Source organism: Caretta caretta, chromosome 4 (assembly GCF_965140235.1).
Source record: "Caretta caretta isolate rCarCar2 chromosome 4, rCarCar1.hap1, whole genome shotgun sequence".
Taxonomy (NCBI): domain Eukaryota; kingdom Metazoa; phylum Chordata; order Testudines; family Cheloniidae; genus Caretta; species Caretta caretta.
The window spans coordinates 99,546,746-99,561,509 of record NC_134209.1 but is presented as its reverse complement, the minus strand read 5'-3'; the positions used below and the strand labels follow the sequence as shown (position 1 = coordinate 99,561,509).

The window sequence follows — 14,764 nt, the reverse complement described above, 5'->3', positions numbered from 1 at the left end:
CTTCTTGTTCTGGAGTATTCATTAATTCTTCAGCTGTTCACCGCAAAAACAGCAATATCTTAAGTCCAAAATGAGGTACCCAAGACAAGACAGAAAACAATACATAATTTTCCTTTAAGCATACATTTACTGTTTTATTGGTATTTACTAGAGCATGATTGAACTTCAGTCATACGTTAAGCAGAAAGTCTGCGCTACTACAGTACCATAAAAACAGCTAAAACTTTTTTTTTAAAATGCATGAATTCCAAAATCTTAAGGGCAAAGATTTTCAAAACTGCAAGGTTCTCAAGTTCGTATTCAGGTACCCAAATGGGAGCTTCTGGATGGCAGTCACTTTGAAAACAAGGCCATTTGTTTAGGTCCCCAAGTATGGACTTGAAAGGCTAACATTAGGCACCTATTTTTGAAAATTCTTTGTTTGCACTGTAATACTACTATGACGGGTTGGGATCACAGAAACCCCCTTGGGGTTGCCAACTCACGTTCCAAGATTACTTCTACCCCTGCTTTCCCTGCCAGCTTGGGACTCCAGCGCCCTGTCTTGCTGAGCCAAACACGCCAGTCTGCTTCAACACAGACCCAGGGTCTGAACCATGTGCCCCAAAGCTGCAGACTTAACTGAAAGAAAAGGAGTACTTGTGGCACCTTAGAGACTAACGAATTTATTTGAGCATGAGCTTTCGTGAGCTACAGCTCACTTCATCAGATGTTTACCGTGGAAACTGCAGCAGACTTTATATACACACAGAGAATATGAAACAATACCTCCTCCCACCCCACTGTCCTGCTGGTAATAGCTTATCTAAAGTGATCAACAGGTGGGCCATTTCCAGCACAAATCCAGGTTTTCTCACCCTCCACCCCCCACACAAATTCACTCTCCTGCTGGTGCTAGCCCATCCAAAGTGACAACTCTTTGCATAATCAAGTCGGGCTATTTCCTGCATAGATCAAGGTTTTCTCACATCCCCCCCACCCCCATACACACACAAACTCACTCTCCTGCTGGTAATAGCTCATCTAAACTGACCACTCTCCAAGTTTAAATCCAAGTTAAACCAGAACATCTGGGGGGGGGGGGGGGGGGGGGGTAGGAAAAACAAGAAGAAACAGGCTACCTTGCATAATGACTTAGCCACTCCCAGTCTCTATTTAAGCCTAAATTAATAGTATCCAATTTGCAAATGAATTCCAATTCAGCAGTTTCTCGCTGGAGTCTGGATTTGAAGTTTTTTTGTTTTAAGATAGCGACCTTCATGTCTGTGATTGCGTGACCAGAGAGATTGAAGTGTTCTCCGACTGGTTTATGAATGTTATAATTCTTGACATCTGATTTGTGTCCATTTATTCTTTTACGTAGAGACTGTCCAGTTTGACCGATGTACATGGCAGAGGGGCATTGCTGGCACATGATGGCATATATCACATTGGTGGATGTGCAGGTGAACGAGCCTCTGATAGTGTGGCTGATGTTATTAGGCCCTGTGATGGTGTCCCCTGAATAGATATGTGGGCACAATTGGCAACGGGCTTTGTTGCAAGGATAAGTTCCTGGGTTAGTGGTTCTGTTGTGTGGTATGTGGTTGTTGGTGAGTATTTGCTTCAGATTGCGGGGCTGTCTGTAGGCAAGGACTGGCCTGTCTCCCAAGACTTGTGAGAGTGTTGGGTCATCCTTTAGGATAGGTTGTAGATCCTTAATAATGCGTTGGAGGGGTTTTAGTTGGGGGCTGAAGGTGACCGCTAGTGGCGTTCTGTTATTTTCTTTGTTAGGCCTGTCCTGTAGTAGGTAACTTCTGGGAACTCTTCTGGCTCTATCAATCTGTTTCTTTACTTCTGCAGGTGGGTATTGTAGTTGTAAGAAAGCTTGACAGAGATCTTGTAGGTGTTTGTCTCTGTCTGAGGGGTTGGAGCAAATGCGGTTGTATCGCAGAGCTTGGCTGTAGACGATGGATCGTGTGGTGTGGTCAGGGTGAAAGCTGGAGGCATGCAGGTAGGAATAGCGGTCAGTAGGTTTCCGGTATAGGGTGGTGTTTATGTGGCCATTGTTTATTAGCACTCCTGTCTTTAACACTCAGATGCCCTCTATAACACTGATAGAGAGATATGCACAGCTGTTTGCCCCCCCCCCCCCCCTTAGGTATTAATACATACTCTGGGTTAATTAATAAAATCACTTTTTACTTATTAAATACAGAAAGTAGGATTTAAGTGGTTCCACGTAGTAACAGTCAAAACAAAGTGAATTACCAAGCAAAATAAAATAAAACCCACAAGTCTAAGACTAGTACAGTAATAAAACTGAATACAGATAAAAACCTCACCCAGTAAGCTTCTTTTTACAGACTAGTCTCCTTCTAGTCTGGGTGTAGCAATCAATCACACCCCCTGTAGTTACTGTCCTTTGTTCCAGTTTCTTTCAGTATCCTTGGGGGTGGAGAGGCTATCTCTTTAGCCAGCTGAAGACAAAATGGAGGGGGTCTCCTCAGGCTTTAAATAAACTTTCTCTTGGGGGTGGAGACCCCCTCCTCTCTCCTATGCAAAGTCCAACTCCAAGATGGAGTTTTGGAGTCACATGGGCAAGTCACATGTCCATGCATGACTCAGAACTTACAGTTAGCAGCCTTGGTTCACATGCTTTCTTGAAAGTCCTCGCTCCTTGAAAGACTTCTTATGTGGATTGGAGCCTTACAAGATTCATTGTCCTTTAAGTGTTTCTTGATTGGGCACCTAATTTGCACATTCCTTTCTCAAGAAGCTGACCAAATACTCTACTAAGGCTACTTAGAAATCAAGCCAGTACACAGTCAATATTCATAACTTCGAATACAAAAATGATACATGCATACAAATAGGATTAATAGATTCAGTAGACCATAACTTATACAGAGATATGTTACACGGCATATGTAGCATACATTCATAAGCATATTTCCATAAAGCCTTATGGGAGGAATCGTCACAACTACCTTGTCCACATTGCACAACTGTATATTTAATGGTATGTATCAAATACAAACAATAAATCTTCAATAACTTATTCCATTTATCAAGGAAAACTTCTCCAAAGAAACCATCTGAACAGATCTCCATTTTTGAATTCATGTACTTGCATGCAGACACGGCAGGAACTTCTACTGAAACTTCTGAGCATTGGTTTCACTAAGATATTTCTTGTGTTAAAATGTCTCTAACGGACCAATAATAAATTGCTTTCTGACCATGGTCCGCAAATAAGCTTGCTCAGGATTCTTGATCAAAGATAAATCACACAACTTTAATATTGCATCCAGTTGCACCCCAACTACTGCGTGGGTGAAACTAGAGGGTCCGCCCATAAATTATACTGATGTCAGAACTTCAAAAGGAACTGTGGGAAAACGTCTAAAGATGACAGAGTTGTCATGAAGGTGATATTGTAGATGTGGAAAATGGGATAATACCACAAAGAAAAGGGACATATTTCAAAATTTGCCCCAAGGGCAGATTTTTTTTTTTTTAAGAACACACATGGGAAATATTAGCCCGCAAGATGAGCGTTCTGCACATGTGAAAAGATACAGATTATAGACTGGAAACTGTTTTACAACCATAACTACTGAGGCTGCAACTACTATAATTCAGAGAATTCAAAAACATTAATCTGAGTCAAGATTAAAAAAGTGACAAATTCCAAATGCAATATACATAACTGCTGAATGAGTGCCCTGTAACAAAGTTTAAACATGAAAAAACTGTTGAGGAAAAGCAATTAAAGCATATTAAAACTACTGATTCTGGATCAAAAGGCATCTTTTTTTCTTTTTAAAAAAAAAGCTCAATGATACTCAATTTAAACTTATTTGATTTCTTGCCACTATACTTAATAATACCTCATTAAAAAGTATTCCTTCAAGTTTACAATCTTCAAATGCTTGAACTGAATGTCTCCACCTTACTCATAACTTTGCCAAACTCATATTTAGCTCATTTAATCTTTTCTTACAAGCCAATTGCACTATTCTTCTAACCATCTTTCCCCATTTTTTTTTTAAACCAATCCAGTTCGACAGGTCTCTGGAACTAAAGTACCCAGTGCTAGGTGCAGTATTTTAGTACAATCATCTCATACATCAGACATGTTCTTTAGATTTTCTCTCTCTTCCTTGGGTTTGGCCTAGTCTGCGTTCTTAAAAACAAAACATTACCCATCAAACTTCAGCGAGTCTAGTGGAATGTAAATAGTGAGAAAGGCATATACACAGGTTAAAGTTTCCAAAAGGGACATAGGCACTTCTGAAAGTTTTACCCCCAGTTCCCAATACAGTATCTTCAATTCATAAGTCTTCAAAAATATTTAACTCAACTTCTGCTCCCATTGAAACATAGCATATAAGATTCAAAAAGGTTTTATATTTCCTCTTTCCAAGAGGAAAAAGTGGATATTCTGTAGTATCTTTTTCAGCCACAAGTCTTCTCTCTGAGATGCAAGGGGTGCCTGAAATTATGAAGAACCAAACAATTGTTAATCCAGTTTTAAAAAGGCAGTGACATAATTATTCTCCAGGAATTAAAGAATTCTAATCATCTTAGTTTTAATTTTACTTTTTGACAAACCCCTCCTTGTGGCTCCCTAGAACTTTGTTATATAGAGGCTCCACCTCTAATCCTGTCCTGTATCACAAAACTAATTTGCACTTCTTGCTTATTTCTGAAATCTCAATTTTAGAAATAGTACCATCAATACTGCCCTGTAGATTGGGTCCTTATAAAGGTTCAAACTACAGTAAAACTCATGGGAGTTAGCAAAAGTGGTCTCTATAAGAGGTGGTCTGTCTTCAAAGGTTTGCACACCAGAGAAGCAGTGGTGTTCTGTGGGCTGTGCAAGTAGTTGCTTGTCATGTGGTCTCTCTTCAGAGGTGGTCTCTAAGCCAGGTTTTACCGTACTCATTTAAGATCACTTGTGCTGCTTGAATTTCAAGGTGAAGTAATAAAATGGAAGTGATTGTATAGTAAAGACAGGTGTTCTAAAGAAAAGTAAATTATTTTTTTCCCCAAATCTTTGAGATGATTAAATTTAGGCATTTGTCCACTTTAAGAATATTTTTCTTTCCGGAGCTGTAGCAAATTCATAGGATTAAACCAGATACATCTTCTGTCCGTTTATGGCTCACTGATCTAATGGGTTTAGTAGAGAAGGATGTTTAGTGTTACCTGTTAATATCAAAAAGTCATCTAAATTAAAGGGTTTTTTTTTATGAAGTTCACTGGGATGTTGATGAATATGAGAAAATAAGTACAATGGGATCAGGAAACAATCTGAAGTCCCTAATCAATTGTAGTTACTTTTCTTTAACTCTATTTAAGTAACAAACTAATGATAATTTAGCCTAAAACAAAGTCATAGAATCATAGACTATCAGGGTTGGAAGAGACCTCAGGAGGTCATCTAGTCTGACCCCCTGGTCAAAGCAGGACCAATCCCCAAAATTGCCCCAAATGACCCCTTCAAGGATTGAACTCACAACCCTGGGTTTAGCAGGTCAATGCTCAAACCACTGAGCTATCCCTCCCACCTAGTCACTTACACTGTCTAATAATGTAATAATTATTTACTGAGTGCTAACAGCATGCTTGGTGCTCTACAAAACAGTGATTATTACTTGGTAGGTTTGATTCCATTTGCCCTATGTGAGAGATGGTGTGAACAAATGTTGATGCCAGCTACAAGAACTGAAGTCATAATGCTTGTTTTCAGCTTACATAGCATACACTTTAAAGGCATAAAAAGACTGACAATTACCACAGCACTTCTAACCTTTGTAGTAATAAGAGCAGTGTTGATATGAGTTGTCAGTTGGTACTGGTTACCATCTTCCGCCTGTGCCAAACAATTGGTTCGTAAGATTTCTAGCGATCAGAAAAATAAGTGTTCCTAACTTCCACAATTTTATCACAGACCTTGCAATACTTGCTGATCCTCTTAAAGTCCCATCTCCCAAAGTCATGAGAATCTCAGGTTATTTATTTTTGTATTTATTAAATAAAAGAGTACTTCTTGGGCTTGCAGAGAAAATCTTGAAAATGGGACCTGCTTGCAAAGGATCAAGAACCAGAAGGAAAACAAAAAGCACCCACTGGGTTCTTTTATTCTATTATTTTTAAAGGCCCGTGATTTTTAAGCCACTCAGGATTTTCTGCGGCCTGACTCATGACTTTCGACTACTTGGGGCTGGAAATACTAGAAATTGGGCAATTCCAGAAACAGGCGGGAGCCGTGACTTTGGGGCAGGGGTTTTCCGCTGATCTCTCACATTCCAGCATCGAAACTGATCAGGAACAGCGGGTCCACTTAGGGGCAGCGGACGTGCTGGAGGTAGGTGACGCAGACGGACGGTGCCTCCACGGCTAAGACGACTTGCAAAGACAAAACAGGCTACAGGGGCTGCGCCCTTGCCTTGCTGCCTAATGCGGTCCGGAGCGGAGGGTTTCTCTGTCAGCACGGGCTGCCCTGGGACTGCGCACCGGTGGAGGAAGCAGCCGCCGGGCCCGCCTCCAGCTCCAGCCCGCCCGGATTCTTAGGGTACACGGGAGACCCCGCGCTGACGCGGGCAGGCACACACTCTAGGCAGGCACAACGGAGGAGAGGCTGCTGGGAGCCCGCTCCGCGCGGAGGCTGCTGGGAGTCACGGGGCCGCTAGGGGTGGCTCGCTGTAACTTTTGCACTGCGGCGGTTGGTGCGGAACGTGGTGGAGCTCGCGCTTGTCCGGTTGCTGGGGTGACGGGGCGGAAGCGGACCTTCCTCCGCGCGCCATTTTCAAACCGCTGGTTCGGCCCAGCTGCCGGCGCCGAGGCTTGCGGAGCCGGAGTCCCCGGTGAGTGTCCCTCGCCCGCGAGATCGTGGGCGAGGTCGTTAGGAGCCCCCGGGTCTTCGCTTGCGCCACTTTCCGGGAAGGAAGGGCCGAGTCCTGCGGGGGAGGGGGGTTGCAGTCTGTTGCTATGGTGACGTTGATGACACTGATGTCAGGTGCGGGGGGGCCGGGGGGTTCCGGTGCCCGGGTCTGGTGAGGGGTGGCCCGGGGCTCCAGGGACTCGGCGTCGCTTAGCGGCAGGACTGGGCCTGGGCGGTCCCGTGGCGCCGGGTGTTACCGACCCTCCCGGCATTACCCCGGACAGCGATGGTGGGGCCCAGTTCCCCTTCCTGCGCCCCCACAGCGCCTTGCCCGCTCCCCAAACCCTGTGCGCCCCTCCCTGAGAGGTGTCCGCCCCGCCTGCCCCAGCCGGCCCCTCCTAGGAGTGACTGCGTCTGTGTCCACGTCTCCCTTCGACCACCTGTTCCCACCGTGCGACCTGTGCCCCCGATCTGAGCTGTGCCCGGCCCGCTGTCATCCTTCCCGCTCTCTGTATCTAGCGCATCTGCGTCCACTCCCACCCGGCCTCTCCCTGAGACCGCAGCTGCAGCGAGCCACCCTCCCACCCCGAGGCCTCCCTGGGATGTCTCCATGCTGACCTCTTACATATATCCTTCCTGTAACGACAGGTTTCAGAGTAACAGCCGTGTTAGTCTGTATTCGCAAAAAGAAAAGGAGTACTTGTGGCACCTTAGAGACTAACCAATTTATCTGAGCATAAGCTTTCCTGAGCTACAGCTCACTTCATCGGATGCATACTGTCTGCATCCGATGAAGTGAGCTGTAGCTCACGAAAGCTTATGCTCAAATAAATTGGTTAGTCTCTAAGGTGCCACAAGTACTCCTTTTCTTCTTCCTGTAACGGTTAACCTTTGCAACCCCATGGCCCCCCCACGTGCACACACCCCCCCTGACCCATCTCTACAATCTGTGCAAACACCCTAGGCTGACCAAAGGTGGATTAAGATTTACTGGGGCACTGGGCACAAAAAACATTTGGGCCCCCTGCAGGCCTGTGAGCTCTGAAACTGGGGGTGGGTAGGAGATACCCACCCACTTTTTAACATGAGCAACCAGGAGTGACAGTGGCTGCGCTTTGCAGGGAGGGAGCTGATAAGCGCAGCCCCTGTAAGTGGAGCCAGCCTCTTCCTGGTGGGAGCCCTCACCACGGAGCCCTGCCCCCTGCTGTTCCTCTACCCCTAAGATGCTAAAAGACAACACACGGTCAGTCTGTGAAAGACTTTGTCAGAGGATATTGTGAAAGCCAAGACTATAACAGGATTCAAAAAAGAACTAGATACATTCATGGAGGATAGATCCATCAATGGCTGTCAGCCAGGATGGGCAGGGATGATGTCCCTAGCCTCTGTTTTTCAGAAGCTGGGAATGGGTGACAGGGGATGGATCACTTGATGATTACCTGTTCTGTTCATTCCCTCTGGGGCACCTGGCATTGGCCACTGTTGGAAGACAGGATACTGGGGTAGATGGACCATTGGTCTGATCCAGTATGGCCGCTCTTATGTTCTTAACCACCCAGAGAGCCTGGTCCCTGAGTGGAGCCCCAGACCCTCCACCTGCCCTGGGTGAACCGGGACATGGGCTGGGGGCTGCTCTTGGCCCTCTGACTCCCCACCCAGGGCAGGTGGAGGGCCTGGGGTGCCCCACAGTGGCCTGGGCTTCCTGGGCATCTCTTACCATGCCTGGCTCCAGCCTCTGGCTTGGCCAGGAGGTGTGGGGCCTTAGGGGGAAGAGGAGGAGCAGGGACAGGGCCACAGTCCCAGCACTGGTGGTCCTCTCCCCATCTACACAGGTTCCAGTACTACTGAGGCCCCTGGGCACGGGCCCTGTGGGCCCATGTGTCAGTCTCCCACTGGCGCTGACTCATTTCTGCAATTGGAATCTGCATTCCTATATGTATTCTTGGACTTTAAGAAAACCCTTGACAAGGTCCCTCTCCAAAGGCTCGTAAGCAGAGTAGGCAGTCATGGGACAAGAGGGAAGGTCCTCTAATGGATCAGTAACTGGTTAAAAGATAGGAAATGAAGGGTAGGAATAAATATCCAGTGTTCACAGTAGAGCATGGTAAATGTAAGGGTCCCCCAGGGATCTATGGTGTTCAACATATTCATAAATGATATGGAAAAAAGCATAAACAATGAGGTAGCAAAGTTTGCAGATGACACAAAATTACTCAAGAAAGTTAAATTTAAAGCTGACTGCGAAAAGTTACAAAGAGATCTTCAGAATGGTAGCCGTGTTAGTCTGTATCAGCAAAAATAACAAGGAGTCCTTGTGGCACCTTAAAGACTAACAAATGTATTTCAGCATAAGCTTTTGTGCGCTAAAACCCACTTCATCAGATGCATGAATGCGGAACAAAACGGCAGATGAAATTCAGTGTTGATAAATGCAAAGTAATGCACACTGGAAAACATCCCAACTCTATATACAAAATGAAGGGGCCCTACATTAGCTGTTATTACTCAAGAAAGAGATTTTGGAGTCGTGGTTAGTTTTGTAAAAACATCTGCTCAGTGTGCAGTGGCAGTATGAGGGGGAAAAAAAGGCAGGGGGGCTAACTATGTTAGAAAACATTAGGAAGACAGATAATAGGATAGATAATAAGACAGAAAATATCATAATGCCACTATATAAATCCATGGTATGCCCGCACCTTGAATACTGCATGCAGTTCTGGTTGCCCATCTCAAAAAAGAGAATTGGAAAAATTACCCAAAAGGGCAACAAAAATAATTAGGGATATGGAACAGCTTCCATATGAAGAGAGATTAAAAATATTGAGACTGTTCATCTGAGGAAAGAGACAACTAAGGAGGGATATGTAAGTAGTTGAGTCTCAAATGCAAGAAATGCCACCTGGAGTCAAAGTTGTTTGAGAGGAGCAAGTGCTTTGTTAATTTATAGAGAAATCTAATATGTACTTCCACTCTAGACACGCAGAAAAGCAAAGATTTCCTAGAGTCTCTGAGTCTCTGTTGGACATGATGAAGACATTCCCAAGACTTACTGTCCTTGGGGACTTCAACGTCCATGCAATGGCCCCAAATCTCTTCTCCTTACTCTATATCCTAAACTTCTCTCAGATACTCTCTGGACCTATATGCAGAGCTAGTTGCTCCCCAACCTGTTTTCTGGAGTGGCTGTGGCTCTTGGGAATACAAGGAAAAATCATTTTGTCCTGCAATGAGTATCACCACTGTCAGGCTCAGATCTAAATCCTCTCAAGTCTCCAGGCAAGAAAGAGTTATCATGATAGTTTACCCATTGGAACCAGTGAAATTCTGAAACATCCTGCAGGTAACTCTACCCAATGTGAAAGGCCACAGGATAGAAGATGCAATGAGATTTTATGACCACTGGTTAATCACAGACTTTGATGCTCTGGCACCAAATTGTCCATTTCTTCCTCCTTGTCCCAGTAGATTACCATCATTTTCTGATGTCCTGTGACAGAAGAAACAGCAAGAAAGAAAACTTTATCAGCTGTATATGGCAGAAACAAACTGGAATACTTCTGCTCAACTCCAGAACCAACCATATTGCTATCAGCCTACTTCTCAGAGAAAATAATTCACATCCACGCTTAATTTCTGGAACACTAGGAACCATATGCCAGATACAGGTTCCTAGTGTTATCTCACAAGATATCTCCTGTCCCTAAATTCGTCCCATTTGTACAGCAGGAAATCCTAGAAGCAAGTGCAGGAAAGCAAAGTCACCACCTTCAGTGCTAATCGTTCTTAGCTGCTGAAGGAGAATTGAGATAATTTGGGAGAACAACTAATTGAAATTGTCAGCACCACCTTTGAGGACGGCAGTATACCACCCATCACAAAGCAATCCAGCTAGTATGTACAGAACAGTCACTCCATGCAGTTGAGGTATTGCAGTTACCTGATTACTCCTGAGAGCATTCTGTGCTGGAAAAGTAAATTCTGTGCACAATATTTTAAAATTCTGCACATTTTGCTTGTCAGTAAATAAATGCGGAGGCTCCAGCATGGCAGTGGGAGCGCAGGCTACTGGCTGCATGAAGGTGGGACACGGACTCAGTGGTGAGGCTGCATCTGACACAGTACAAGGGCTGGGCCTGCTCCAGAAATAACCTGGGGCCTGCCCCTCTGTACCAGGTGCACCAGGTGTGGGCCAGGCAGGCTCAACCAGGCAGGATCCAAGTGTGAAGAGGCTCGGTGTGGGGGGGGATCCAGGTGTGGGGTGAGAAGGTTCTGTGTGGGGGGATCTGGGTGCAGGCAGCTCAGTGGCGGGTCTAAGTGTGGGGGGATCTGGATGCACAGAAGCTCGTTGTGGGGGTTCCAGGTGCAGGGGCAATGGGACTCTACAGGGGCTTCCAGATAAAGGTGGTTGAGGCTCAGTGGGGGGTCTGGGTGTTGGGGGAGTGGGGTTTGGGAAGTGGGGGTCTGGGTGCAGCTAGTTGGGGGTCTGGATGTGGGGGCTTGGGGTGGGGCCTGTCAGGGTGGGAGTTTGAGTGCAGGGAGCTCAGTTGGGGGTGGTTTGGGTGCAGAGGTGGGGGTCTGGAGGCGGGGGGTCTGGTTGCAGGGTGGCTTCAGATATAGGGGTTGAGGTGGGGGTGGAATTCAGGTATGGAAGGTTGGGTGTGTGTGTCTGGGTATACAGGGTGAGGTTTGGCGGGGGGGAGGACGGGTATAGGAGGTCCGATGCATGGGGGTTGGGCGGATGGGAGAGAAGCTCCTTGTACAGTAACTCCTCCCCCCATGGCTGAGGAGCGATAGGGACAGCAAGCAGGGGAGGATGCTGAGCTTCCTGCAGCCAGGGGAAGGTTTCTGGGGGTTGGTATGCCACAGCTCCATCTGCTCCTTGCAGGGGAAGAGGAAGCCCCGTCCTCTCCCGCCTCCAGTTCAGCCGGGACTAGCAGCTGATCCGGGCACAGGGTAGAAGCCACCGGCTGGGGTGTCCCAGTGATTTACCTCTCCACCAACTGCTTCGGGTTCCTGGAATGATGTACCTGCGCTGCTAGGGTGGGGTGCATGACCGCTCTTGCAGCTTCTCTTTGCTTCTATGTCAGAAAGTAATTTTTCTGCGGGGACATTGATTCTGCGCACGTGCAGTGGCACAGAATTCCCCTAGGAGTAAGCCTGATGTTTTACCTTCCATTTCTAAGCAAGCTAATAGAGAAGCTTGCCAATTTTATCTGGAACTCTCCCTAGGCATTGCTGGTATTTAGGTCCTCTTCCAGTGAGGATTCAGGCCAGGACGTGGTACAAAGATAGTGCTGAGTGGTTTTATGGATAATCTTCTCTTGGCTACAGAGCAGGGCCTTGCAGCCATACTGCTATAAATTAGAAACCTCTCCATGGTAGAAGTTTTGATAGTGGACCATGAGATCTTTCTGTCTGGCCTCAGACATGTCACAGGGATTTATGTTTGTAGCTTCAGTTGTTGTGGACACCTGCTTTTCCACCTTCAAAGCCTTCATCTGTGAAGCCTCTCAACATCTCCCTTGTTCTGTTAGTCTATGTGATGTCTATGTGATGTCACGGCGGGAGATTGTGAAACATGGATTAAAAAGTGAGCAGATAATGTGAAGCTCTACATCACCTGCATATCAGAGGCAAGCAGCACCATTTATCTCCCAGTGAACCAAGCATTTGGCTGAGATCAGCAACTGGATGCAGAGCTGCTGGTTGAAGCTAAATCCCGGAAATAATGAGCATCAGGAGAGGGAAGCATTTAAAAGAAATCATCCCCGCTCTATCACTGATGGACTATTGGATATTCAGATGCAGTGAGAAATTCAGAGAGATACTGAGGCTGCAACCTCTCAGGGATCTAATTACAATGATTTACACATTTTTGATCTCCAGTCTGAGTTGCTATAATTTACTAATTATGAAAGTAACTTTTTTAAAAAAAAAACAACCTGCAGTTGGTACAGAACGGCTGGTCATCTGCGCAAAAAAGAAGGCCACCAAGATCACACCATTCCAGTGCTCTGCTTCCTTCATTGACCCCTCCTTCCCCCACTCAGTACCAGGTCAAATTCAAGGTTTTGGTCCATATTCCAAGTCCTCCATAGGATTAGCCTAAATAATATAACTTCTTCATCTGATGTGATCATGACCTCTCACAGTTAATCTACTCTTGAGAGAATTCTGCACCAAAAAAATTTCTGTGCACAATATTTTAAAATTCTTCAAAATTCTGCATATTTTATTTGTCAGAATAACACCATATAATCATGAGGAGTACGGTCTCACCTTAAAGACTAACAGATTTATTTGGGCGTAAGCTTTTGTGGGTAAAAAACCCACGAAAGCTTATGCCCAAATAAATCTGATAGTCTTTAAGGTGCCCCTGGACTCCTTGTTGTTTTTGTGGATACAGACTAACATGGCTACTTCTCCAATACAATATAATCATACCAGTTTCAATTATTTTAGTAATTCATTTCAAAATACCATCAGCAAGTATGCCTGTAACAATACAGACAACAAAAAATATTCAGGAAATGTTTTTTGATAAATATATTCCTTACTAGGCATATTAATACAGAACTCTGAGTAATAATTCATTTAAACTACAATACAGAAGTGTATTTCCTGCACCCCTCAGAAGCAGTGCAAAGGCTTGGGGGAGTCAGGGGTAACAGAGGAGTTGAGGGAGAGGGAAGTAATTGCTGGGAAGGAGCCTGGATGTTAACTTGAAGGGTTGTTGGGTATGGGTGGGAAAAGTATGGAATGGGTTTTTTTGGCGGGGTGGGGAGGAATTGTTAGGGAGCTTCCCCCATACAGACCCTGGCTGACCCCTAGCCTCTCCCTTTCAGTCAAGCACATATGTCCCTGCACCCCCACTGAGACACCCATTCCCTCCATCCCCCTGTGTCCCTGCACCCCCTCATCCCGCCTCCTCCCCATATCCCTATGTGTCCCTGCACTCTTCCCCCTGTCCTTATGTGTCTCTTTTCCTCCACTCAGCTATCCCCCTTCCCCCATGTGGCCTTGCACTCCCTCCCCCGTCCCCATGTGGCTCTGCACCTCCCTCCCCACTGTGACCCTCCATTCCCATTCAGCCCCTGCCCCAGTCTGTGCTCCCCCACTAGCCCTTATGAGCCTGTCTGACCCCCACAGCAGCCCCACTCTGTCTGTCTCCCCATATCCCCTGTCTCCTGACCTGGCCTGACAGGTGCTGTGAAGAAGGCACTTAAGGCTCTCTCTCTCTTCCTAGCTGGTTGGGAGTGGCTGCTCTGTTCTAGCGCCACAGCACCCTCTAGTGGGCAAAAGGCAGAAGTGCAGCAACTTTCCGGCAGAAGCTATTTTCTATAAAAATAAAAATATGCACGGAACATTAATTATGCGCATGCACAGTGGTGCAGAATTCCTCCAGGAGTAATAATCCACTGGAACTGTCAACTTTGAGTGAAATTTTGTATGTGAAGGAAAAAATCTTTTTGAGAACTGGCACATGGATCTCACGCCTCGTGGAGATCAAGATGACCACAAAATTCAGAAAGTGCAGAATCCACTTTGATTTAGTCTTCCCATAAAAATATCTCCCTGAAGTCTGGTTCTTGCTGATGGGAGGGAAAAGAGAAAGAGAGAGATTTTTATGTGTATACCTCATGGGAGGAGCTCAGATAGGTGTAGTATAAAAATCTAGATAAATAATTTCTTTATAACAAAACTTAGTGTAAGTGGACAGTGTCTTTTAATAAAGGCATTTAGTTACACAATGTTTCAAGAACATATATAGACATCTATATTTCATATACAAAAATACTAGGGGTTTTTTATTTATTTGTTTTTTTACCAGAAAGCATTGCTTTTACTTATTCATGTTGTACAGCGGCAAGAAAGAAACTCTGTATATATTCT

The 14,764-nt window shown here is 45.5% G+C and overlaps 1 protein-coding gene and 1 long non-coding RNA gene across 6 annotated transcripts in view; one reads left to right on the top strand and one right to left on the bottom strand.

The window, feature by feature from the left end:
- Nucleotides 1-2,164: 2,164 nt before the first annotated feature.
- On the bottom strand, nt 2,165-6,642 carry LOC125635896 (uncharacterized). Its single transcript, XR_007356414.2, has 2 exons — nt 5,798-6,642; nt 2,165-4,477 (listed from the first exon to the last, which is right to left on the bottom strand). It is a non-coding gene; the product is annotated as an uncharacterized LOC125635896 (long non-coding RNA).
- Nucleotides 6,643-6,718: 76 nt separating this feature from the next.
- CEP135 (centrosomal protein 135) overlaps nt 6,719-14,764 on the top strand; it is a 110,326-nt gene continuing 102,280 nt past the window's right edge. For 3 of the 5 annotated variants that reach the window (XM_048848229.2, XM_048848225.2, XM_048848226.2), the window contains exon 1: nt 6,719-6,854. The gene's annotated coding sequence lies outside the window, so the exon portion shown is untranslated. The remainder of the gene's footprint in view (nt 6,855-14,764) is intronic. The other 2 variants (XM_048848227.2, XM_048848228.2) reach the window with 1 other exon arrangement.